The sequence below is a fragment of the Neofelis nebulosa genome, chromosome 10 (genome assembly GCF_028018385.1).
Source record: "Neofelis nebulosa isolate mNeoNeb1 chromosome 10, mNeoNeb1.pri, whole genome shotgun sequence".
NCBI classification, from domain to species: domain Eukaryota; kingdom Metazoa; phylum Chordata; class Mammalia; order Carnivora; family Felidae; genus Neofelis; species Neofelis nebulosa.
In genome coordinates, this window is record NC_080791.1 from 56,480,094 (window position 1) to 56,487,427 (window position 7,334).

The window sequence follows — 7,334 nt, forward strand, 5'->3', positions numbered from 1 at the left end:
AGTTCTTATATACCACCCCCACTCCCCCAAGCTTCCTCATTGTTAGTATCTTACGTTACATTGTGCATTCGTCACAACTAAAGAGCCAAGACTGGTACATTACTATTACAATCCCCAACTTTATTTGGACTTCACGAGCTTTTCCTAATGATCTTTATCTGTCCATCCAAGAGACCACAGTACAGGTAACTGTCATGTGTTCTTAGCTTCTGCTGGTCTGTAACTGTCTCTGATTGTCTTTGGTTTTTGGATGACTTTCACTTTTGAGGAGTACTGGCCAGGTATCTTGCGGAAAGAAGGTCACTCAATTTGGATTTATCTGATGTTGTTCTCCTAGTCAGGTTGGGGTTATGGGTGCGGGGGGAGGACCACAGAAGTGAGGTGCCATTCTCATCACATCGTATCAAGGGCACATAATGCCAACGTGACTTCCAACTGATGTTGACCTCGGTCACCAGGCTGATGTGATGTTTGCCAGGTTTTTCCATGGTAAAGTTACTCACCTTCTCTCCCCTGTCCCCAACTATGTCCATACTCTACTCTTGGAAACAAGCCACTAAGCATACCCCACTTCAAGTGGGGAGGGTTATGTCCCACCTCCCTGAGGGCTGAGGATCTACATTCAGTATTTGGGATTCTTCTGTAGGAGAAATTTTGCTCTTCTCCCCCATCTATTTATTATTATTCAATCATTCGTTTACATAATCCAAATATTGGCCTTGTTGCATGAATTGTTCCAGCCAGGGTCATCGGGAGCTTTTTCCGTTTGGTCCCTGTTTTCCTTTGAGATGCTCCCATCATTTTATCTTTTGAGCACTTCCTTACGTTCTGACACTACAAGATGCTTCAGGCTCATCTTGTATTTTCCTGCCCAAGAATGCTACCGGGGTGACATTGTTTCTAGGCATTTTCAGAAGACAGAGCCGGGAAATACAAGTGTGTGTGCTAACCCATGCATACATACATACTTACAGAGATTTCTGTATCTATACATCTGTATCTATATCAAACTAAACACGAACTCATATGGATGTCTCCCACTGTAATGTCTTACACATGGATCATTCTAGCCTTCCTTCTTTGCGTATCTGTAACCTCCCTCTCCAACGGTGAGAAAACTGACTCCCACCATCCACTTACCTATTTGTGTACTCTCAGTGTACCATACAGCCATTTCCAAATTGTTAACCCATATCCCCAAGGGAAATCCAACTTCAACTACAGCACGGCATTTATTTACAACTTATTTTAACATTAGTCTTACAGCTTCCAGTCAAAACACTATTTTCCAAGATTGCCTAGGACCATCCTTTCCCCCCCACTCCCTCCCTTCAGTGAGGTTTTCTCATACATTTATAATACAGGTTTAAGATTCTTTTCTCACAAGTCCACATTCCATCTTGGAATTCCCAGACTCCTTGGTTGGTTTCTAAAATTTAATTTCTATACATTAATCCTTACTCTTTGTGGGTGTTGAGAAATACATAGTGTCACTTATACACCAGTACAATACCATACAGATCCATTTTACCACCCTAAAGAATCCCGTATGCTTCTTTTTTTTAATGTTTATTTTATTATTTTTGAGAGAGAAACACAGAGCACGAGTGGGAGAGGGGCAGAGTGCAAGAGGGAGACACAGAATCTGAAACAGCCTCCAGGTTCTGAGCTGTCAGTACAGAGCCCGACACGGGGCTCGAACTCATGAATTGTGAGATCATGACCTGAGCTGAGGTCAGACGCTTAACCAACTGAGCCACCCAGGTGCCCCCTCCCCTGTGCTTCTTTTAGTCAAAAGCTCACCCTTTCTAAATCCCTGGCAACTGCTGATATGCTTTCCATTCCTGTATTTTATCATCTTCCAGAATGTCATACGAATGGAATCAAATAGCCTTTTCACTCTGGCTTCTTTCACTTACCGCAGTGCATCTGAGATTCATCCATGTTGGTGTATGAATTAATAAACAGCTCATTCCTCTTTACTTCAGAGTAGTATTCCACTGTACTGGATGTCCCAGTTTATTTATCCCTTCACTTTCTGAAGGATATTTTGGTTGCTTCCAATTTTTCTGATTATGAATAAAGCTGATGTAAATATTGATGTACAGGTTTTTGTGAGGACTTGTTTTTTTCTTTTTAATACTTTAATTTAATTAAAAATTTTTTTTGAGAGAGAGAGGGAGGGAGCATGTGCCAGCAGGGAAGGGGCAGAGGAAGAGGGAGAGAGAGAATCCTAAGCAGGCTCCATGCTCAATGAAGAGCCCAATAAGGGGCTCAATCCCATGACCCTGGGCTCATGACCTGAGTCATAATCAAAGGTTGGACACTTAACCAACTGAGCCACCCAGGGGCCCCATGTGAGGACTTGTTTTCAGTTCAGTTGGGTAAATACCTAGAAACATGATTGTTGTCCTGTATACTAAGCCTATATTTCACTTTTTAAAAATTACCAAAATGTCTTCCAAAATGGTGTGCCATTTTGAATAGAGTTACTTTAAATTTCCCAACTTAAATCCAATTTTTCTGATCCTTTCCTTTGTTTCCCAACCTGGTAGTCAGGGGATCTCACTCATAAGGCAAAGGGCACTGGCTTTGCCATCAGAGCTAGATTTAAATCCTGACTCCAACTACTTAAAAACCATGTAAATACTGCGGCAAGTTAGTGAATCTCTCTGAGCCTCACACTGAGATGTAACTCTTTATATGTGCATGATGTCACAGGTTATGTTCCCCAGGAAGTGGACTCTGAGAGGTTGCTTAGCCTCTGGGATGTCGGCCCTTGGGGTCTACACCTACAGAAAGGAGGGAAGGCAGCAGAATTGGGCAGAGGGAGAAGTGGAACAGAAATGGCCCATCAGAGCTGTCCTGATCTGGGCTAAAGTGGTCCAGCCTTTATGTCCCTTCCGGATCAGTCATCGGACCGGTGTCCTGGTGGAGGCAGCTGTCTGCACCTGGCACGGCGTGTCCTTTCTCGAAGGTGCATCTGGGTGGCGCACTCCAGTATCCCCTGCACCAGGCAGAGTGGAGAGAACGCTGGATGAGAGCGGAGACCAGTCCCCTGTTGAACTCTTTCTAGCTACGTGCCGTCAGGCCAGCCTTTCCCTTCCCAGAGCCCCCTCAGCTTACCCGTGTATGAGTGGCTAAGACCTCAGCCCCCGCCAGTCCTCATATAGCACTTCGCAGTCCACCGAGCGGTCTCGTGGACCTTAATTCACAACAATCTTCTGATACCAGTAATTAGTCTCCCCCGGTGAGCTTGGGCCCGTCTATTTCCATTCATTCCCTCACTGAAGATGTAACTGGGTGAACATAGCACTTCAACTGGTTACACGTTTTCTGGCAAGGAGTGACGGCAGAGAGTTAGACTCTAAGAAAAGCCCAAACCTCATTTGTGATCCACACGCTCTACCGGGTCTTTCGAAATCCACTTCCTGGCATTTCCAAAGGGGAGGGGTGAGGAAGAACCAGCATTTATTGAATCCTCATTTATGGTGAAGCGTTTACAGCTGATGAAACCACGCCTCAGGGAGGGGTGGGGCGCAGCCAAGCCGGTGGGAGGGGTGCTGCGAACCTTGCTTCTTCTCGGGCCCGGCCACCTCCATTGTGCCATCCTGCCCAGTTTGAGAAGAACTAGGCAGAGTGGGAGCAGCACGAAATAGCTGTCTGGGCAGACGGCCTTCACACTGAGACCAGGATTCCAGAAAGTCCTTTAACCTCCCTGACACACGATCCTCATTTATTATAAGAGTGGGCGTCACTGTCAATATCGTTGAGATAATGCGTGTAAGGCATCCCCCCCGGAGCCCAGCATGTACTAGGTTCTCAGTAAGTGGCTCAGCGTGCTGACTGCCCTTTGGTGAGGTCATTAAGACAGATGCCCAGTTCAGCCCAAGACATCTGGTCCTGCCCACGACCCACTCCAGCTCCAGGACCTTCCAGGTCTCCTCCCTATCTCAAGGATAAATTCCTGACTCCTTGACTTGACATTTGAGTCCCCCCACAGAGGGGGCAAGGCAAAGTCAGGGGACCTGGCCACCTTGTTCACTACTCCCTCAATCAAAGTTTGCCGAACAAAAGCCTAAAGCTCCAGCCTCCCGTCCCGGAAGCCTCACTCTTGCCGCCTGATCCACAACAGTGACCATCACCCACGTGTGCCTGGCACCGCCCATCCTCCCTGCCTCTGCTCACTCAGCAGCTTCCATCCTTCACGCCTCAGCCTCCTCCTGAACCCTTGCAAAGCCCGGTCAGGCCCCTTGTGAAGCCAGCACTTGGCCCATGCCACGTGGCTGCTGGCGGTGCTGTGCTGGCTGACCCCTGTCCTACCCGTCACCATAAAGCAGTGTCAGACAGGCTGGGCCCTGTGGGCGCTTTGTTCTCTGTGGGTAATGGCATCTGAGAACTTTTTCCCAGGCCAAAGGGCAGCCTGGTTTCTAGAAGAGACTCCAGCTCACCCCATACCTGAGGGCCTCTGACCCTGTCTACTACACCTGCCAAATCCTGTCATCCTCTGACTGTCTGAATCTATCTGTGTGTGGGCTGGGGTCGGGCCACTGTCTTCCCACACGACGTGGAGGCCCCTGAGGCAGGCTCTGAGGGGCCCCGAGGAGATGTCAGTTAGGAGGTACATTGATAGGTGCAGCTTTGACACGTGGTATTAGCTGGGGAGGCCAACCACTATAACGAACATGGGAAAAGACCATGTTTTACTCAAAGTCTGGGCAGATGTCTGGGGCAGCCTTCCCTCGAGATCAGGCTCTATCCTTTCTTGTCCTGCTATCGTCGTCCACATGTGGCGCCCAAGGTCATTGTGAAAAGGGGAGAATTCTCTGCCCTCTCCCCCCCCCCCCCAAGGTCTCTCACCACTCCCTTTCTCAAATCTCCTGGTCACCTCTTACCCCATCCCGGCCAGGCCAGGAGGTCATGGATAGCATTCTGTCCTCTGATCTCTGCTCAAACTGTGCCCCACGCATCTGGGGGACCCTCTCTGTGACCAGGCAGGCAGCCCTACCTTGTGTAACAGCACACAGCGTGGTGTAGCCCTCAGAGGCCGAGGAAGAGTATAGTCATTAGCGTGAGACATTGGAGACCCTTTCAGGGAGCTGGGTTTTTGTTCAGAGAGCAGAGGTAGGTGCTATATGTGGGTAGACTGGAGGGGGATCGCTGGAGGCAGGAGTATCATGCACAGGGCTGTGACCACCCAGCAGCCACCCGGGTGCTGAGTGCTGCGGCAGAGGAAGGGGGAAGTCTGGGGCCCCCGGTGGAACCCCTACCTCGACCGGGGGCATTAGGGAAGACTTCCTCGAACAGAGGAAACCGGTATTGAAAGAGGACTGGGAATTTCCCAGAAAAAGGGGGAGGAGGGGTGAGGGAGATGGCATTCCAGGCAGAGGGAACAGCATGGGCAGAGCCTATAGGAAAGAGATCACATCTGGTACAATTAACTGCAAATGGTTCCGTGTGATGGGAGCCCAAGGCTAAGGGAGGAGGGGACGTGAGGATGGAGAAAACTGGGCCAGATGGTGGAAGAGTGGCGAATGGCAGGCTAAGAAGCTTGAGCCTTAAGGTGGACATCTGTCTTCCATCAACCCCTCCAGATCCACTTGCCACCTGTCGCCATCTAGCTTTTTCCCGGAGGCCTACCGGTGTGGACTATAACCACAGGCCATTGTGCCCTCCAGCTTGCAGTTGGGTTTGGGCAATAAGGAACCTTGGCAGAAGAGGGAGGGAGAGAGGAAGGTGGGAATGCCCACTCCTGGCTCCTGCCCTGCAGGGTCACCTGCCAGGCCCGTGATCCCTGACCAAAGATGGCCCCTGTATGTGACACACTGCACTCTACCAGTTCGTGTAACTGCCCATCCTGTGTGGTTTCCCATGCATCTCAGAAGATTGTTCCCTCATCAAACCCTCCTTAAATTATCCTGCCTTCAACATGCCATCTGGTCCCTGTTGGGATCCAGGCTGATACAAACTCTACGAACATGGAGAGCCACAGAAGGGAATTGAATAGGGGTTGACACAGCCAGATTTGTGTTTTAGACAGCTCTCCATGGCTAGTAACTGAGGACAGATTGGGGCAAGAGGCAGAGGCTGAGCTGGGGCCCTGGGGACGAACTACAGCTCTTGTCACCCGCACACAGCCAACTTCAGACTTGTGGGGGAAGGCAGAAATTCTGCTGCAGGCTTTCATTTACAACTGTTTGGTAGATTGTTCGCAAAGATGGCCACAGAATCCCTTCTCCAAACTCCAGCCTTTCGTATTGTGACATTGATGTTCCTCCCAGGCGGAGGTAGAGTCTATTCCTCACCCCTGAAACTAGTGGGGGGGGACACCTCATGAATTGCGTTGATCAACAGAATACGATGAAGCGACTGTGCACGTTGCTCAGCCCAGGACTTAAGAGATTTTGCAGCCTTGCTCTCATTCTTCCAAAACCCAGCCACGACTGAATGCTGAAGACCCATCAGTATGGGGAGGGGCCCCGTGCCCACCTCAGCCAGCCCCCCAGTGGGCCCAGCCCCCTGCGGAACGCAGCTGCATGGAGCCTGGCCAACCCACAGGATTGTGGAAAATAATGACTCCTCGCTTCTTCAGCCATTCAGTTTGGGCATAGCCCACCATACAGCAATAGAGAACCTACAATGGGTGAGTACTTCTCTCCTTTGCAAAACCTTGCCCTTCCCTCGTGGCCCTGCCCACCTGTCACTACCTCTTTCTGGCTGAAAACCATCACTCCCTCCTCTGAACTCCACTGCTCTTTGTTCCCACCTCCCTTCTGACCCTTCTAGCATACTGTCTCATGGGATAACAGGCACCTTCCTGGGACACTGGGTACGTTGATCACCTGGGTCCTAACTTACATCATTCCAGACGTGATGTGGAGTGGCTTATGTGACTCGAAATATGATCTTACTATGCTTATAGCTTCATTTCTCAGATGGCACAATTGAGGTTTGGAAATGACATGACTTGCCCAGGGCCACTAAGAAGGGATGGGCCAGGATTTAAACCCAAATTTATACCTCTCAGATGTCCCCCATGTTGTAGTTACTGGAATGAGTTGCTCCAGGAGGGAAAGGATCCTGCTTCCCTGCTGGAGGGGGAGGGGGCAGTCACAAGTAGGGTCCCCACCCTGGGCATCCTGTTCTTCACTACTGATGTATGTCCCAAACCCGGGAATCCAGAATTCTTCCCATCAGCGCATCTGTCCCCATGTCACCCACTGGGCCGACACACACAGACAAGCACCCCTTGCGTCTGGTCTTTATTCTCCATGTTGGTCTGCCCTGTGGCTTAACCTAGCCTCTCACCTTCTTGCCCAACAGAACAGGCCCAG

At 50.0% G+C, this 7,334-nt stretch overlaps 1 long non-coding RNA gene across 4 annotated transcripts in view; it reads left to right on the top strand.

Annotated features, from left to right (window-relative positions):
* LOC131488463 (uncharacterized) overlaps positions 1-7,334 on the top strand; it is an 80,186-nt gene that overhangs the window by 22,623 nt on the left and 50,229 nt on the right. For all 4 annotated transcript variants that reach the window (XR_009250222.1, XR_009250223.1, XR_009250220.1 and 1 more), the window contains exon 2: positions 6,438-6,643. This is a non-coding gene — a long non-coding RNA (uncharacterized LOC131488463). The remainder of the gene's footprint in view (positions 1-6,437; positions 6,644-7,334) is intronic.